At 42.0% G+C, this 18,926-nt stretch overlaps 1 protein-coding gene and 1 non-coding gene across 3 annotated transcripts in view; both read left to right on the top strand.

Annotated features, from left to right (window-relative positions):
- Positions 1 to 18,926, top strand: part of UBASH3B (ubiquitin associated and SH3 domain containing B) — a 190,363-nt gene that overhangs the window by 72,550 nt on the left and 98,887 nt on the right. The window lies entirely within an intron of this gene.
- Positions 10,532 to 10,638, top strand: LOC130454128 (U6 spliceosomal RNA). Its single transcript, XR_008911812.1, has one exon. It is a non-coding gene; the product is annotated as a U6 spliceosomal RNA (small nuclear RNA).

Here is an 18,926-nt window from a genome sequence, read left to right as displayed (position 1 = left end):
CAAGTAACCAGGATGCCTGCATGAGAAGAATTCTTTAGCTCTAGGGGGATAGTGGGTGCGAAGGATGGAAGATGGGGAGGGGAAGGTACCAATGAAGAATTAAGCAGAGTCTCTGCCCTTTCAGCTAATGTGTATTTGAGAAACCAGCAGGCTTCCAGAAAGTTAGGCGTAAAAGCTAGCGTGGTCATTTAAGGCTTACAAAACATCTCATTTGATCATCTAGTTATTCAAAGGCAAATTCTCTTACTGATTGACTTTTTTTGCCTCTCACTCAAAACCTTTTGGAATATAGGTCATTCATTAGTCTGGTGCCAAGGAAAACGTGGGCCTCTTCTGCTTTGTCCCTTGTGAATAGCTCTACTCAGAGACTTGAAGAAGAAAATTAAAATTCACTTGCTCAACATTCAACAAATATTTATTGAGTTGAGATTATTATAAGATTTTGGAGTTAGAAGAGACCTTAGAGACCATCTGGTGTATTGTCTTCATTTTCTACTTGAGGAAACTGAGAGCACAAAGATCTTTGTATTTACTCTGTAGTTAATTATGTGTATATATATATTCCATATATATATATATATGTATGTATGTATGTATATGTATGTATGTATGTATGTATGTATGTATGTATGTATAGTTCCCCCTAACAGAATGTAAGCTCTTTGAGGGCAGAGACTTTTTGCTTTTATTCATTGTATCTCCAGTACTTAACATATTACCTTGAATATAGGAGCTTAATTAATATTTATTCATTGGTAGAGGCAACTAGGTGGCTCAATGGAAGAGAGCCCGAGAGCCAGAACTGGAGTGAGGAGGACCTGGGTTCAAATTTGGCCTCAGATACTTCCTAGCTCTGTGACTCTAGGCAAGTCACTTAACCCCAATTACCTAGGCTTTACTGCTGCTCTTCTTTCTCCTCCTCCTCCTCTTCCTCTTCTTCCTCCTCCTCCTCCTTCCTTCTTTTTAAAAAAATTTTACTGCTCTTCTGCATTGGAACCAATGCCTGAATAACCATTTTAAGACAGAAAATAAGAGTTTAAAAAAACCCAATACTTATTCATTGGTAAGGTATTATTTGACCTTAGCTAAATTCGGTGTTCTTTCTGAGGGCAACTAAGGTAGATAATTGCAACCAAGTTGGATGTAAAACTTGAGGGGAAGGCATGAAATAATCAATGAGAAACTTTTTGTAGATGTGTCTATATTTAAATTAATCTAAATCAGAAATTTCTATCCTCTACAAGTATTTCTAGGGAAGGTCCAAAGCCTTTGGTGGGCAGTAACAGAGAGGGTACATTTTCTAGGGGCTATTGAGATGAATAAGATCCAGTTCCTGCTCTCAAAGAAATTAGCTTCCTGGGGAGAAAAAGCTTCCTGGGGAGAAAAAGTACATAAAATACTACAATTTAGATGGGGGATGAGGAGAAGAGAACAAGCATTTTTTTTAAGTGCTTATTAGGTACCAGGAACTGTGTACTTTCCACATTGAATTGATAATTTATGAAATTGTGAAATTATGAAGTGGGAGCAGGCAAGCTCAGTTCTTTGGGTGCTCTCCAGGAAGGACCACGGCTGGCAGTGGGAAACAGGGGTGGCACTCACACTTTAATTAAACGCAGAGGCTGTGGAGGCAAAAAGCACATGAAGGCAGAAACAAATGGTGAAAGAGGAAGAAGATGTGAGTCCAGGGGAATGGGATGGTAAAAAGGCAAGTAAACATGATGAAGAGTATGGAGAGGGACTAAGTTGCTTATCCTCTGATTGGAGACAGGATAGATGGTGATGAGATGGAAGAATGCTTGGGGGGGGGGGAGTGGGGGGTGGGCAGGAGTTTAAGGGCTCATTTTGAAAGGGTTTGGGTGGGGAACAGACATCTATACCAAATTGGGGTTAGTTCATTAACATATCCAGATCTTCTCAAGGTTATTAGTAAAACCCATCTCAGAGTTATTCATACCTTTTGATATGCTGCTCATCTGGAACTGTGGAGGTCTGAGATTTGTCCAGGACTTGCATAGCCGAGGACCAAGAACCCTGACAATGGTGCCTACCGTGGCTTCTGCTGGTTCAGCAAACGTTGCCAAGCTGTGCCATTTGGTTGCTCTATGAAATAATTGATAAACTATGCTCCTTTGCAGTTTGGGATGGTTTCTAATGAGACTTCCGTATTTCCCTTTGTAATTTTACTTACTGCCATTGCCCCTTTATACTGGCTACTTAGAAACTTACCATGCTGACTAGGAAAGGGGAGTGGAATGATCAGTAGAAATAGGGTAAGATACAGTTTTTTAATTTTTAAATTTTAATTTAGAATATTTTTCCATGGTTACATGTTTCATAATCTCCTTCCCCTGCTTTCTCACCCCCCCCCCGCCCCAGCTAGCAAGCAGTTCCATTGGGTTATACATGTATCATTGTTCAAAACATATTTCCATGTTATTCATATTTGCAGAAGAGCGATCCTTTAACATCAAAGCCCTAATCAGATCCCTATCGCATGATCGAGCATATATTTTTCTAATGTATTTCTGCTCCCACAGTTCTTTCTCTGGATGTGGATAGGGTTCTTTCTCACAAGTTCCTCTGGATTGTCCTGGATTATTGCATTGCTGCTGGTAGAGAAGTCCATTACATTTGATAGTGCCACGGTGTATCAGTCTTTGTGTACAATGTTCTCCTGGTTCTGCTTCTCTCACTCTGCATCACTTCCTGGAAGTTGTTCCAGTTCACATGGAATTCCTCCAGTTCATTATTCCCTTGAGCACAATAGTATTCCATCACCAGCAGATACCACAATTTGTTCAGCCATTCCCCAATTGATGGACATGCCCTCATTTTCCAATTTTTGCTATCACAAAGAGCGCGGGTATAAATATTTTTGTGCAAGTCATTCTCCTTATTATCTTTTTGGGGTACAAACCCAGCAGTGGTGTTGCTGAATCAAAGGGCAAGCATTTATTTAAAACCCTTTGGTTCCAGATTGCCCTCCAGAAGTGTTGGACCAATTCACAACTCCACCAGCAGTGTACTAGAGTCCCAATTTTGCCACATCCCCTCCAACATTTATCGCTTTCCTTTGCTCTCATATTGGCCAATCTGCTAGGTGTGAGGTGGTACCTCAGAGTTGTTTTAATTTGCATTTCTCTAATCAGGAGGGATTTAGAAGACTTTTTTCATGTGCATATTGATTGTTTTTATTTCATCAGGTAAAAACTGTCTGTTCATATCTCTTGACCATTTGTCGATTGGGGAATGGCTTGATTTTTTGTAAAATTGACTTAGTTCCTTATATATTTGGGAAATTAAACCTTTGTCAGAGAGTTTTGTTATAAAAATGTTGTCCCAGTTTGTTGCTTTCCTTCTAATTTGGTTGCATAAATTTTGGTTGCATTAAAACTTTTTTAATTTGATATAATCAAAGTCATTCGTTTTACATTTTGCAGTGTTCTCTATCTCTTGCTTGGTCTTAGATTCCTTCCTTTCCCACAGATCTAACAGGTATACTAATCTATGTATGAGATACAGTTTTAACCCACACATATTTCCTCGTTTGATTGGATAAGCACGTAAAAGAGTATACAGTTTCTGTGTATTAAATATTTAAGAAGGATATGTAGTATAATGTATTAAGCACTTAAAAAGGGTATATATTATTATGTATTCAGGGTATACAGTATTATGTATTACGTGCTAAAGAAAGATATACAGAATTATATATTAAGCACTTAAGAAGGGTATACATTATTATGTATTAAGGATATAGTATTATGTAGTACGTGCTAAAGAAGGGTATACAGAATTATATATTAAGCACTTAAGAAGGCTTTACATTATTATGTATTATGCACTTAAGAAGGGTATACAGTATCTATGAATTCAGGAAGGAGGGCAGAATCAAGATGGCAGGCATATGGAAACTAGATTTTAAAAGGATCACTAGCATTGCCAAAGGTAGGAAAGCATGTTTATTTAGTAGTTTTCCTGAGTATAGGAATGTGGGAGAGAGGGCAGACAAATATCATATTGGAGAAGTAGATTAGGGCCAAATCATGGAGAGCCTTGACTATCAGAAAAAAAAAACAAAAACTTGGACGTTATTTGGGAGGCAACTAGATGGTGCAATGATCAGAGTGCTAGGTCTGGAGTCAGGAAGACTTGAGTTTAAATGGAACCTCAGACACTTATTGACTCTCTCCCTGGGCAAGTTGCCTACTGGTTTGTCTTAATCCACTGGAGAAGGAAATGGCAAACCATTCCAATATCTTTTCTATGAACAGCCCGTATGGGGTCCTGAGAAGTCAGACAGGACTTTTAAGAGGAGAGAAAGGGAAGGAAGGAAGGAAGACCAGTTAGCAGACTGTTAGCAGTCCAGGAGAGAGCAGGAAGGAGGCTCTAGTATTGTGGGAATGAGCGGGAGGACTGGAATGAGTATTGGTGATTGTGGAGCTTTTCAATTCTCTGTGGACTTGTCGCCCAGACCCTAAGATGGGTCAGTAACTTCCCATTTGTCTCAGGCTTTTCATCTCTAGACTTGAAGCAGGTTTCCTGAATTCCTACGAGGATTTGAACTTCTTTTTTTCCCCTCCTGGCAAGTTGGTGCCAGATAGCAATGGAGGAAGCTTAGAATCTTGAGCAGCTTGTGAATGGGATGAATCTCACGGAGAGTGGCTACATAGGAAGATGATTGAACTGAATACGGAGTGCTCCTCAGAGAGGGACCGAATGAAAAGAGACGGAGCTAGGGAACAAGGGTCGCCTAGCCCTTTGCCCATAGAGGAGAACCAAGTTTCTGTTACAAGTTTGTCCGTGTGGTTTCAGCTTAGAACTCAGTTGAATTCAACAGTTATTAAGCCCCTGCAGTGTATGGGACTGTGAAAGAGATAGGAAGATTTGAGTAAGATATGGCCGGGACCTCATGGGGCTTCTAGCCTTGGACAGGAAGCTTTCCCTCTCCCCCTTAATTCTAATGTGTTCCTGTTGCTAATTACTTCCAGTTTATCCTGCCTATCCTCTCTGTGTGTATACACACATATATCCCGTTTGTGTGTAGTTGTTTACAATATCACCCCCCCCCCCCATTAGACTATGAGCTGCTTGGGGGCAGGGACTGTCTTTTGCCTTGTTTTGTGCCCCTAGAGCATCACTGGCACATAGTAGATGCTTTCTAAATCTTTAATGTCTAATGGGGAATATGACACTCAAATAACTACAGTAAAGGATAGGATATAAGTACAGAAGAATGATACAAAGAGCTCTTCGAGACCAGAAGTAGAAATTGGGCATGACTCAAATTGGTAGGATCCTTAGAGAGCCAACCTCATTTTACAGATAAGGAAACTGAGGATCAATGAATATGACTTGACTAAGGTCACAGAGGCAGTAAACGATAGAGCTAAGATGATAGAGCCAGGACTTCCAGCTTCAAATCTCCTGTTCTTTGAGTTATCCCACACTGCTTTCTCAGAATCCTGTCTTTTGAGGCTCCCCAGACATTGCTGCCTCCATGAAGTCTTACCTGATTGGCCTTTTGTGAATTAATTGCCTTCTTCTTTGCCCCCAACAATTTGTTTGTTATCTTCTGCTTCTCTGTGAACTTTTGTAATTCTCCATTCACCACCCTGCTTCCATCAATAGAATCTTAGCTCCTAAAAGTAGGAGTTTGGGGTCTACGGTTCCTATTATCCATCTGTGCTCCCGATCGGTGTTACTTGACAAGAGATGGGGAATCAGAGGAGCCTTCACATAGGAAGTGACATCTGAACTGGATCTTTGAGGATGTCAACAAGCAGAAATGTCTTCCCTTGACACAGAGAACAGTGTTGCCAAAGCCCAGCAGCAGGAAATCATGGATTGTATATGGGGAGGTGGTAAGTGGTATATTGCATGTATTATACTTAGAGGGAAGCAATGTCTCATCTTTCCTGTCTAGGTGAGTTAATGGCAGATTATAGAGGTCCTTAAGTAGGAGATTAGTCCTGCTATTTAAGTAAAATCCAGATATGACTTGCCTATGGGGAACTCGTTTCAATGTAGCTCCTGGAGAATTGCCTTCCTGGGATATTAAAATGAAAGAACACACCTGCCTCAACTTTCTACCCTTTTTCAAGCTTAAGAAAATGCCCTTCTTTATCATGGTCAGGGCTGGGGTTCAATTGCAGCTACCTAGCCAGGATTGGATGGCTGTAGAATTACACACAAGACAAGACTTGTTCTCCTTTTCCCACTTTCCTCCTGGCCCCTCAGTTTGGTGTAGGAGCTGAGGCTGGCCTGCCTTCCTTCCCTTCTTGACCATATTCCTGATTTCTTTAGGGCTTAACCATGTGAGCCTGCCAGATACCTCCACCTTCTCTCCCACCTCTCCTTTCTGCTCACTTTTTTAGTATTATCCTCACCTGTTAGAATGTAAGGTCCTTTAAGTTAGGGACTATCTTTCTTTTTGTTTGTATTTGTATACCTAACATTTATTAACAAGAACTGGTACATAATAATTAATGAATTGTTTCCTTCCTTCCTTTCCTTCCCTCCCTCCCTCTCTTCCTTCCTTCTTTCCCTCCCTTCCTTCCTCCCTTCCTTCCTTCCCTCCTTCCTTCCTGCTTGGATCCTGATTATAATTCTGCCATGAACTCACTGTGTGATCTTAGACAACTCATTTAACCTCTGTAACCTTCATTTCTTCCACTTATAAAATGAGGCTTTTACTCTCCTGTCTATCTCATTCTTTGAAATAGGAGATCGTATACCAGAATCTCCCAGGATATAAACCATTCCCAGATGACAAGGTGAGAAGTGTTTGGGAATTTGAGATTACAGCATTGTTATTGGAGCTCAAAATTGGCTTTCTTTCCAGAGTTATGAAAACTTTGCCTGACTTTCCCTCATCGGTAAAATGGGGATAACACCATCCTTGCCCTCCTTTCCTGACTCCCATATGGGGAAATTATGAGAATTCCCACATTTGTAAATTGCTTTGAGTTCCCCAGCCAGAGAGACTCTCTCCATGGTGTTGTTTTGATTATTTCTCCTACAGGAAGCCTCTTAGTGCAATGTTCTCTCTCTGTCCCCAGGATGTTATTTAAAAAAGAAAAGAAAAGAAAACCCCTTAGGTTGCTAATTGTTAACAAGTTGTTGGTTTGGGTTTTTTTTTTTTCTCCCCTCCAGCTTTTCCTCTCCAAACTTCAGGCCATTAATCCCTGGCCTAGCTCTGGTCTTTCTGAGAGCCATGTGCATCTGATTTTGTCTAGCATCCTGCATGAGAATAATGTTCCACACATATGTGGCTATTAATGTCCCTTTCTATATAGGCATCACATCTTTTTTATTTATCCCTACCATTTATGTAGATTTATACAAATCCGTCAAAACTCCAGATCATATTGTGAGGCCAAGCTCTAACATTAGCTGTGATTAGCTTTCATTTTCATCTATATCTTCAACAGAATTTTCATTTTCATTCCAAAGAACAACCTAGAATTAATTTATTTATAGACTTTTCAAAACTGGAAATAGAACTTCCTTAGAAGTTCTCTAATCCCATTCACACATTTCAGAGATTAGGAAACTGAGGTTTATAAAAGAAACTTGTGCAAGTATGTAAGTTAGTAGCAGAAATAGCATTCCCTTCATCTCTCTGGTTTTCAGTGCTTAACTTTAGTCAAAAAGTGAAAAGGGAGTTTCCCATGTTCCTCATTCAGAACCCTTAACTGTTTATTACCTGGATCTTGTTCACTGGGCTCCTGCCACCATGATGTATCTATGAAAAGGTATTTGATAAATCAAATTATTTCATGAACCTATCAATCAGAGTCATTCAAGAAGGACGTGGCCTCTCTTTCATCTGTAACACAAGGGATGATTCTTTTATGGCAGACCCTTTTGAGGGTACTTGAAGCATTTTATATTTCCTCTTCCCTTAGTTGAGTTGAGCAAGTTTCTTTCAGAATTAATAACTAATCAATCCAGCAGACATTTCTTAAGCATCTATTCTAAGCACTTTTTGTTTAGTCCTCTTTGTTGTGTCTGACTTTTGTTGATCCTATTTGGGGTTTACTTGACATAGATACTGGAGTGGCTTGTCATTTCTTTCTCTGGTTCATTTTTACAGGTGAGGAAACTGAGTCAAACAGGGTTTAAATAATGTCCAGGATCACACAGCTTGTGTCAGAGGCCAGATTTGAACTCATATAGTCATTCTAAGCACTAAAGGATTAAAAAAAAATACTAAACTAAAGCAAAATAGTTTCCACACTTAGGGTGCTTACATTCTCATGGTGTGATTCTATTTTAGGTTGGGGCAAAGTAGACACTGGAAACATGTGCTTCACATTTTCCTTTGAGGATTTTTTTTAACCCTTACCTTCTGCCTTAGAATTAGTATGGGTTCCAGGGTAGCAGAGTGATAAGAGCTGGGCAATCAGAGTTAAGTGACTTGCCCAAGGTGACACCTCTAGGAAGTGCCAGAGGGCATATCTGAGGTCAGTTCCTCCTGATTCTATCTCTTTCTCCACTGAGCCATCTAGTTCCCCTGGTGATGTTTTCAAAAATAGGTAGGACCCAAAAAGGATATAGAGGCCCATCACGTTGAGGGAAGGAGCAGCCCAAGTGTTGCACTGGGACCCACCAAATAGAAGAAGGACCAGAGCAGGTTCTCCAGCGTGGGGGTAGATGTCTGTGGAGGATTCATAGAAATGCACAGGTCAAGGATCACCCAGGATGAGAAGGCACGATGGCTTGGGATTTGCACCAGAAGATGGAGCCCGTCCTCCCATAATATAAAGCAGCCATTCAAGGGTTAATATTCTCATGATCAAAAAAGCCTTTATTGTCTCTCTGCACTACTAGGATTCATACAAAGCAACACAGACCGACATGGTACGAAGCTGAAAGTAGGCATTGTTATTGGCTGACAGGGTCTCTGTCCTGTAGGGCCTGTGAGGACGGTTAGACAGACAAGAAGGCCAGATGCATAACTGAGAAGGGTGGTAGTGATATACTTTAGTAGTAAATATTGAATGTAGACAAATAAGTAATGTTTAAGAGAACAAAGGGGAAAGAAGGGTTGAGAACAAACATTCATTAAGCACTTGCTATGTGCCAGGCACTGGCTAGGCATTGATGCCAAGTACATGCCAAGTATTATTCGTCTATCTTAGAGGTAGGTACAGTTATGATGGCCATCGTTACAGTTGATGAAACTGAGGCAGACAGAGGCAAAGTGACTTGCCTAGTGTCATACAACTAGAAATAATAATATCAAACATTATAGAGCACTATTGTGTCAGGCACTGTGCCAAGTGCTTTATAATGATTATCTTATTTGATCTTTACAACAACACACTGGGATCGAGGTCGTATGATTATCTCCATTTTACAGATGAGAAAACTAAAGCAAACAGGTGAATTGACTTGCCCAGGGTCACACAACCGGTAGGCATCAGAGATCAGATTTGAACTCAGATTTTCCTGGCTTCCAAACAGCAGCCTATTTGTGGGGCACTGGATGTTCGGAGATGATGGAGCAAGGATTATGGCGAGCCCTCAGGTCTGCACATCATGGAGAAGCAACAACTTCAGGTGAAGAGATGACAAGTCATTTGGATCGCACGATGTCAGAAAATGAATATTAAATATTGTTTCTGCAGGCAGTTGGAAAAAATATGAAGTGTTTGGGGAAAAAAATAAATGACAACCATTCAGAAGACAATGGGCTTGGAGATCTGTTAGACATGTGCCCAGAGTAAGACTAGATTTGAATGCCAGAAGCAGCTCTTAGCAAATAGCTGAGTCCTTTAACAGCATTAAGCAATGCTGGGACTGAACCAGCCAAGCCTCCTTTAGCAAAAGACATTTCTAGTAAAAGGGAAGGGAGAGATCCAGGTCACCGTGGGACCCGCCTTAGCAGATGCCAGTTCTCTGGATGCTGAGGGTCTGATTTCTCTTCCTTGGTTAGGTTTATCGGAGACAAAACTTGATTGCTGCCTATGCTCAGAGAGGGAGCAGGCCAGAAAGGAGGAGAGCACTTCTAACTCATAGGTTTGGGAACCAAAAAAGATCTCGGGGAGACCATAATCCTGAATCTACAGTTGAGGAAACAGAAGCCAAAAAGGTGAATGAATAGGACCTTTACACAAATAGCAATCAGGCAAATGATCAGCAAATATGTGTCAAGGGCTTTTTCTGTGTGCCCGGCTCTAGGCTCAGCTCTGGGGATACAGAGAAACAAGCAAAAACAGTCCCTTACAAGGAGTTTATATCATATGGGAGCTGCAGCATGTAAATATATTAATACAGGCTCCATAGAGTAAATGAAAGATTAACACTCCCCCCCCCCAGGGGAGTCCCCTTCTACTCAGGTAGAGTTTACCACATGGTGAAGTCAACTTATTTAGAGAGTAAAATCTTGAAGGGGTTAGAAGAACAAAGGTGACGCTTCTGTAATTTGGGGTGTCCAAAATATCAGGTGGCACAGCACCCTCATGCCAGGGGCTTGTCAAATTCTGACTTGACTGTAGCTATGCGACAAAAGTAAAAAAGGGTGCGCACTTCAGCAGCATGTGTACCAAAATTAGAACTAGAAAGAGAAGATTAGCATGGTCCCTGCACAAGAATGACATGCAGAAATTTGTGAAGCATGACATATTAAGGGGAGGGAGAAGAGGGGGAGACAGAGACAGAGAAGAGGGAGGGGGGAGAGAGAGAGAGAGAGAGACAGAGACAGAGACAGAGACAGAGACAGGGAGAGAGAGGGAGAGAGAGACAGAGGGAGAGAGAGAGAGACAGAGAGAGAGAGAGAGAGAAGGAGAGAGAGGGAGAGAGAAGGAGAGGGGGGGGAGAGGGAGAGAGAGAGAGAGAGAGAGAGAGAGAGAGAGAGAGAGAGAGAGAGAGAGAGAGAGAGAGAGAGAGAGAGAGAATGGTCAGGGAATATGACATGGATGATGATTTAACTAAGAGACTGAGATGGAAACCCATGGAGAGGGAGAGAGAGCATCTGGGAAGAGGGAAGTGGTCAACAATCTTAAGGAAAAGGGAAGAGTTGTCTCTGATGAATTAGTTACAATCTTGCTTAGAGGCAAGCTTGGAACTAACAAAATGGAGACAGCATATTGTAGTGAAATGAGCATCCTGACTCAGTCTACCTATACTTAGATGACTTTAAGGAAATCATTTCCTTTTCCCTTGGCCTCTATGTTGTCATCTGTAAAATGAAGTCGGCCTAGGACCCCTTTGGGGCCTTCTTCATCTTCAAGATTCCTTCTAGTTCTGATTCTACTTTGTAAAAGCTTGAGCTAAATGATGAGGTTTCTTCAGGCTAAAGTTGAAACCCTTTTATATGCAGTGCTTGGTTTACATGGCCACTCTTCAGAGTGGACATTCTCTCCTGTGTATACACACACACACACACACACACACACACACACACACACACACACACACACAAGAAGAAGAAGGCATTCCATATATATATGGAATGCCGCCCTCTTCTCCCAATTTGGAAAGTTCCTTTTGATGTTTGTGACTCTGGATTTCCCCTGGAAAGAAGGTGACAGGCATCAACTAGGGGACTGTTGTCAATGAAAGCCTCTCTCTCTCTTTTACACACACACACACACACACACACACACACACACACACGCACACACACATGCACACACGCACACGCACTCACATCCTGTCCCTGCAATACTCCCTGTTAGTGGCATGAAGTTCTCCTGCTGGGAAAGTTGGCAGACCACACTATATGAGTGACCAAATCTGGGTCTAACTTAGTTTTGTGCCCTCCAGCAAACACTCCAGCAAGGGCCTGCTATTCTTTGTTTAATTACAGCTCTCCCATGGAGAAGCTCTTTCCTTTTGGGGGCCTTTTGCAATGAGGGGCATCTGATCCAAACCGCTTAGGTAGGCTCTGTGTTCTGTATTTCCAGCCCAGAATTCAGAGACTTTTCGAAAGCACAAAGAGTCTGAAGCTTAATTCAGTTTCAGATCAGTTGAATATACTCTTCTGACTAGGCTTTTGGGGTACCAGGTCTAACCAGGCCCTGCCCTAAGTGTGCTTCTATCCCACAGAAGGGAAACATAATGTGAGGTAAGTAAAGAAAAAATATATCATAGCGGCACCACCCTGCAAAAAATCAAACCTAAATTTTGAGAGTAAGATGAAGGAGGAATCAGAAAGCCTCTTAGGAATGAAAACCTGGAAGTTATGTCTTGTTGATAGCAGGTGTTTACTAGTAAATAAATTGAATTATGCTCCAGACCCTTTGTAACTTAGTAAATATTTATTGAGAGGCAGCTGGGTGGCCTAGTAGATAGAATGCCATGTCTGGAGACAGAAAGACTTTTATCTTCCTCAGTTCAAATCTGACCTCAGACACTAGCTGTGTGATCCTAGGCAAGTCATTTTATCCTGTTTGCCTCGGTTTCCTCATCTACAAAAGGAGCTGGAGAAGGAAATGGCAAGCCACTCCAGTTTCTTTGCCAAGAAAACCCCCAAGGGGTTCTCATAGAGTCAGACACAACTGAAAAGTGACTGAACAAGAAGAAATATTTATTGAATTTAATTGAAGGAGTTGCCACATCCCTTGGTGCCCTGGCCCTTATTTGCTGTATACTAATGTTATTCAGCGAAATGTTAGTTTTATACAGTGGTAGAGAATTGAGTGAAAATATAAGAACTTCCTAAATCGTGAGAGATTAGAATGTGCTACTATGGGATACTGTCTCATTCTAGGAGAGATTTTACAGACTGGGAAGTAGATTCTGTTCTTGGGTAGGTTTGAGCAAGTACAGTTCATAGACATAGGGATGAACCAGATGACTAATGTGTCAGCTGGAGATGACAAAAATCTCTTACAAAACTAGAGTATAAGCTGAACTCTTTTCAGTCTTCTACTTCCTTCTTTAAGTGGAAATCCTTTGACCATCTTCTATCTTTTAATATCACTTCTCCCCTCCAGCTTCCCAAACCTTTCCCTTTAACTCCCAGTCATCTGACATCTTTGCCTCTTATTTTATTGAGAAAATTGAGGCCATTTGACTCGCTCTCCCTTTTCTCTCTCTTCTCCCCTTCTCTTCATCTCAGTACCCCTTGACATCATCTCCCACTCTCCTCTCCCCGAACCTCTAAAGAGGCAGCTCTTCCTGCCAAAGCCAGACTCTCTTTCTACATCTGCCCTTGATCTCATCCCTTCCCCTCTTTTCTAGCAAATTGCAACCCCAATCATCCCTCCTTCTCTTTCTCTAATCTTTAATCTCACCTTATCTCTTGTCTCCTTTCTAACTGCCTTCCGATAGTCCCAGCTTCCCTCTGCCCTTCCTGAAAAGGTGATCTTTTATCTCTGCTCCCTTTCTCAGCCAAATTCCAAGGGGAAAAGCTGTCTATACTCACTGCCTCCACTTCCTCTCCTGTCCCTCCCCAGCCCTTTGCAGGCTGGCTTCCCACTTCATCACTTTACTAAAAAACTATTCTCTCCAAAGTGAATGGTGATATCTTAACTGTCAACTCTGATGTGGCGGGGAGGAGGTTGACAGCCTTCATCCTTCTCAGCCTCTACTGCATCTGACAGTTGGGCTGACTGTTGCGACACTCTGGTGAGTCGTTCTTGTCTGGGAGATGTGAAACAGTGGGGTAGGTAGATGTTGCTGCTTCTCTTTCCTGTCTGGGCTTTGGTGACGCGGCTGTCTTTTAGATCTTCCCTTATCTATCTCACTGCTTCTTCTCAAGTCTCTTTTGCTGAGATCGCATCTCCCTAATGTGGGCATTCCTCAAAGACCGTCCTAGGCTCTCTTCTCTCTCTCAGTGGCCTCATCAGTCTGCAGGGGCTTCAGTACCATCTAGCTGATGATGGCCCACACATCTATAGCCCGAACCCTGGTGTCTTCCATCTGCCCGTTGGACAGCAAAACTTCCATGTCTCTCTCCTTCCAACTCACCTTGCTTTTCAATTTCCCTGCTTCCGTGCAGGATACCAGGCATATAGCTTTGGCATTATCCATTAACCTCTCTCTTCCTCACACCATGCAGCCAATCAATTGCCAGTTGGGGCTGTTTCACCCTCCAAAGTGCCTCTCCTATCTCACACTGCTGCCTCTTCAGTTGAGGTCCCTAATGCTGCTGGCCTCGATTATTTCATGGTTTCTCTGCCTCAAGTCACCCTCTCCTACCATTCATCTTCTATACAGAAGCCAATGAATCTCCTTGAGCCCAGATATGACCTTGTCACTCCCCTTAGTTAATTAGAGCAAAGGGGATGCTCCTAGGGGCATGTGAGGGGAACCACCTGGACCTGCTTATCCTATTGGGAATGCCACTTCCCCCTTTATTTTTCCATTTTTTGGAAAAAGGGGATTTTTACCTAGAAACACCAAATCCTAAAAAAAAAGTAAGATTCTTCTGTATAGGCATATGTGTGTGTTGTGTCTGCTACTGCTCAGTGACCTAAATACTATAAGCTTTCAAGATGACTTAATTTAGGGATATGGATTTTTAAAAAATGTGAACAGGGGAGAGAACTCACTCAGAATCAGCCATGTGACCCAGCTAGGGCTTTATTCTAGAGAGCTGGAGTAACTATAATAGTAAGAGCTAGTCTGGTTTCCTAGCCTTGTGGCCCTGGGCAAGTCACTTAACCCCCATTGCCTAGCCTTTACTGATCTTCTGCCTTGGAACAGATACCAGTATGGATTCTAAGAGGGAAGGGAAGGGTTGTTTGTTTGTTTTTTTAACATTTGCATAAAACTAAGGATTGCAAAACACTTTATGTATGGCATCACATTTTATCTCCATAACAATGGGAGATCCTACTATCCCTATTTTGCAAATGGTGAATTTGTAAATTTACTGCTCTGGCCTCTCTGCCTCTAGTCCCTCCCCTCTAGTTTCAAGCTGAGAGATTTAAGTTAAGGGATTTGTGGAGAAGGGAGGATTCAAACCCAGGTTTTTATCCTTGGAGCCACCTAGCTGTCCCTACCACATGTGTCTTGTCTTTCTCTTTAAACTACTGGCTCTGATCACCTAAGACCAAATACCTTAGTTGAGGTATTGGGATATGTGTTTGGGGGGCAGTGGACCCTTGCTCCCCCACCTTGATACAATCACAGCCTGTGCCCGCAGCTGCCCCCCTAAGGCAGTCCCGAGTCCTACGGCCTAGAAGAGTTTAAAAGGAGCTTCTAGCAGTTTTGTTTTTCAGTGACTTCTAGGTACCCCATAGCATCTGGTCCTTGGCCAGCTGGTGTTCACCATGGGCTACTGCAGAATTAAACAGTCTCCAGAACAAATTCTCCCCGCCTCACCCTCTCCCTCCACTCCTTGCCCCCCATGGCAAAACTGGCCATTCTTTCTGTCAGGGTCAGGGTCCAGTGTTTGCTCTGAGTGTGAAGTTAACAGGATTCTGTGACAGTAGAAATGGTGACAGGGAAGGATCGGAAGGAGAAAAGCAAGGCTCCCCATACAACCTACCTCCCCCCTTGATATCGCGCAACCTTGGCAGCCTTTAGCCTGCAAGAGGCTCAAAAAGGACCGTCTCTCTGTCCCAAATCCCAATTAAATTTTAATCTTAATCATCACTGATGCAAAGTGCTCTCTTCAGGCTCCATTATTTCTGGAGCTCCCTAGTGCCCTGTCTAATAAAAGCTGCTGGGGGAAGATAACTGCCCCAGACTGCATGAAGGTATTGACCTGGCTTGAAAGGGAAATTTTAACATATTAAGCATGTCAGTGATGTCACTAGAACTGAATCCCGGTCTGGCCACTTTGCTTGTTTATGTGGTCCGGGCACTTGCACCCACCCATTTACAGATAGTCATCCGCATGTTGGCTTTCCCATTGGCTGAGAAGCCTTCCATGCAGTGGAGTGGCACTCAGGAAATGTGGGACCCCCAATCATTGACCTCTGACCCTGATTCATGACTCACTCCAGTGGGTGCTGTAGCAATTGGAGCCCTGGTACGAATGGAAGGCTTCTCTGCTTTGCATCTTGGTCTTAGAATTATTAGGAAGCAAGGAACATGGCGGGTGGTTTTTAAATTTTGTTTTGAAGTAGAGTGAGAAAGTGAGAAAAGAGATGGCAGTTGCAGCTGAGCCCCTGTCCACCCCATCTAAGGTTTTCCTTTTGGTAGAGATCTAATAGGAGCCCAGTTCAAATCTGCTCCCCATCCCCTGCTATCCATTGTGACTTGGTCTTTATAGTACTTATAGACCTGGGTTCAAATCTTGCCTCTGAAGCTTCAGACTTATAAGACTTTAAGCACAAGCCACTTACCTCCTAGGTCCTCAGTTTTCCATATCTTTAAAGCCATTTTATGAGAGTTAACCTTATTGAACACGTCAATGATAAGTCAGTAGAATCAAATCACTGTCTGGCCAGTTTCCTTGTTTGTGTAATCCAGGAATGTCATGAAGGGAACATTTTGCAAAATTTAGAGAATGTTATAAATATGAGTTGTTGTTATTACAGAATTCTGATATCTCTCCAGATCTATTGTTGTAAACAAGGAAAAATCTTCCTTTTCTCTAGTTCACCTAAACTGAAGGTTAGTTATATCAAATTGCTTGCTGTCTCAGGAGGGGGCGAGGGATGGAGAGAGAGAATTTGGAACTGAAAATATTTTTTAAAAGAATGATTAAAAATCATTTTTATATATAATTGGGAAAAATAAAATATTAATTAAAAACTGAAAGTTAGATTTTTTAAAAAAGGGGGAAGAACTTTACTAGCAATAGCAGGGGAAAAGGTAAAATTAAGTTAAATTTCAAGTTCAGAAATTGAGTTTATAGACCATGGACTTTTTATCCTAGCGTAGATGGGCCTCATTGATGAGATAAAATTGGGGGGGGGGGTGGATCGAGAGCAGGGTTCAAATCCTACCACTACCTCTGCCTATGTGACCATACATAAGTCATTTAACCTCCATAGGACTCAGTTTTTTTGGGGGGGGGGGTGATGGGATGGAAGAGCCTTTAAGTTCTTTTAGGTCTAACTCTTTGGTCATATGTTTGGTATTGCAGGCCTCCAGGGCTAGCAGTCTCCAGAATCCATCTAACTAGGATCGAGGCTTGTCTTCTGGGGACCCATGCCTATTCCCCTATTTGCTCTTGGGACTCTTTTTGTTGGGGAAGATTGGGTGAAACCCCCAAGGACAGCTCAACTCTATTCAGCCTATTCTCTCTAGGATGAATTGAACTAGAATTGCAGAAAAACTATTTTTAGTTTTTTAGTTTCACATTTATATATCACTCTAAGGTTTGCAGAACACTTTACTTATCTTATGCCGTCTTCCCAACAGCCCTGTTAGAGAGATGCTGCTCTCTTATTCTCAATTGTAAATTGAGAAAATTGAGATATTAAGTGAGTTGCCCAGAATTCCACAGGTAAATAAGATTCTCAGTAGGAATCAAGCCTAGTTCTTCCAGATGCCCTCGTCGAGAGCTCTGCCCACCTTGTCACATGGCCTCCAAGAGGCCATTTCTTTTTTTTTTTTTTTTTTTTTTTTTCTGGTTTCTTTTTTTTTTATTTTTTTAAATATATTTTATTTGATCATTTCCAAGCATTATTCGTTAAAGACATAGATAATTTTCTTTTCCTCCCCCCCCCACCCCCCATAGCCAACGCGTAAGTCCACTGGGCATTAGATGTTTTCTTGATTTGAACCCATTGCTTTGTTGATAGTATTTGCATTAGAGTGTTCATTTAGAGTCCATCCTCTGTCATGTCCCCTCAACCTCTGTATTCAGGCAGTTGCTTTTTCTCGGCGTTTCTACTCCCATAGTTTATCCTTTCCTTATGAATGGTGTTTTTTTCTCCTGGATCCCTGCAAGTTGTTCAGGGACATTACACCGCCACTAATGGAGAAGTCCATTACGTTCGATTATACCACAGTGTATTAGTCTCTGTGTACAATGTTCTCCTGGTTCTGCTCCTCTCGCTCTGCATCACTTCCTGGAGGTTGTTCCAGTCTCCATGGAACTTCTCCACTTTATTATTCCTTTTAGCACAATAGTATTCCATCACCAACATATACCACAGTTTGTTCAGCCATTCCCCAATTGATGGGCATCCCCTCGTTTTCCAGTTTTGGGCCACCACAAAGAGCGCAGCTATGAATATTTTTGTACAAGTCTTTGTGTCCATTATCTCTTTGGGGTACAGACCCAGCAGTGCTATGGCTGGGTCAAAGGGTAGATATTCTTTTGTTGCTCTTTGGGCATAGTTCCAAATTGCCCTCCAGAATGGTTGGATCATTTCACAGCTCCACCAGCAATGAATTAATGTCCCTATTTTGCCACATCCCCTCCAGCATTCATTACTTTCCTTTGCTGTTATGTTAGCCAATCTGCTAGGTGTGAGGTGATACCTCAGAGTTGTTTTGATTTGCATCCCAAGAGGCCATTTCTAAGATTTCTATGATTCTTTTCATGGAAAGAAAATTTCACAAGCCTTCTTTCTTACCTTGGAATTTTCCATCTGGTTTTTGGCAATTATTTTCAGCTCCCTGATGACCACCAGGATGGGACTCCTTGAGAATCTTATCAGGCAGGTGGAGGTGGAGAAAGCACCTCACATTGGGCCTTGCCTTTGGGCAGGTGTCCAATAAATATTTCTTGAATTGGATTTAAATCAAATGGAATTGGCTGGGCAGAGCCCATCTGGTTGAATTCAGAATCTTTCCGAAGAACAAGCAACAACAAGCTAACCTTGAGCCCTAAATGAAAACTCCTCAACAACTACTGCCTCTGATCACATCTTGAAATAGCTCCTCATCACTGAGTGAGTATTTTCAGATGTGGTTTTCATCAGGCAGCTTCCATTAAGCAATTCCAACTGAGCAGATTATCTTAGTTTATTTCATTTTTTTCTTGTGCATGTGTATACGCTCATCAGACGTGCTTGTCTTGAGAATTAGGATGAATTCACATCTTCCTTTTCAAACCCCAG

Source organism: Monodelphis domestica, chromosome 4, assembly GCF_027887165.1.
Source record: "Monodelphis domestica isolate mMonDom1 chromosome 4, mMonDom1.pri, whole genome shotgun sequence".
NCBI lineage: Eukaryota > Metazoa > Chordata > Mammalia > Didelphimorphia > Didelphidae > Monodelphis > Monodelphis domestica.
Note: the sequence above shows the minus strand (reverse complement) of the source record. Positions and strands in the feature narration are given on the sequence as shown.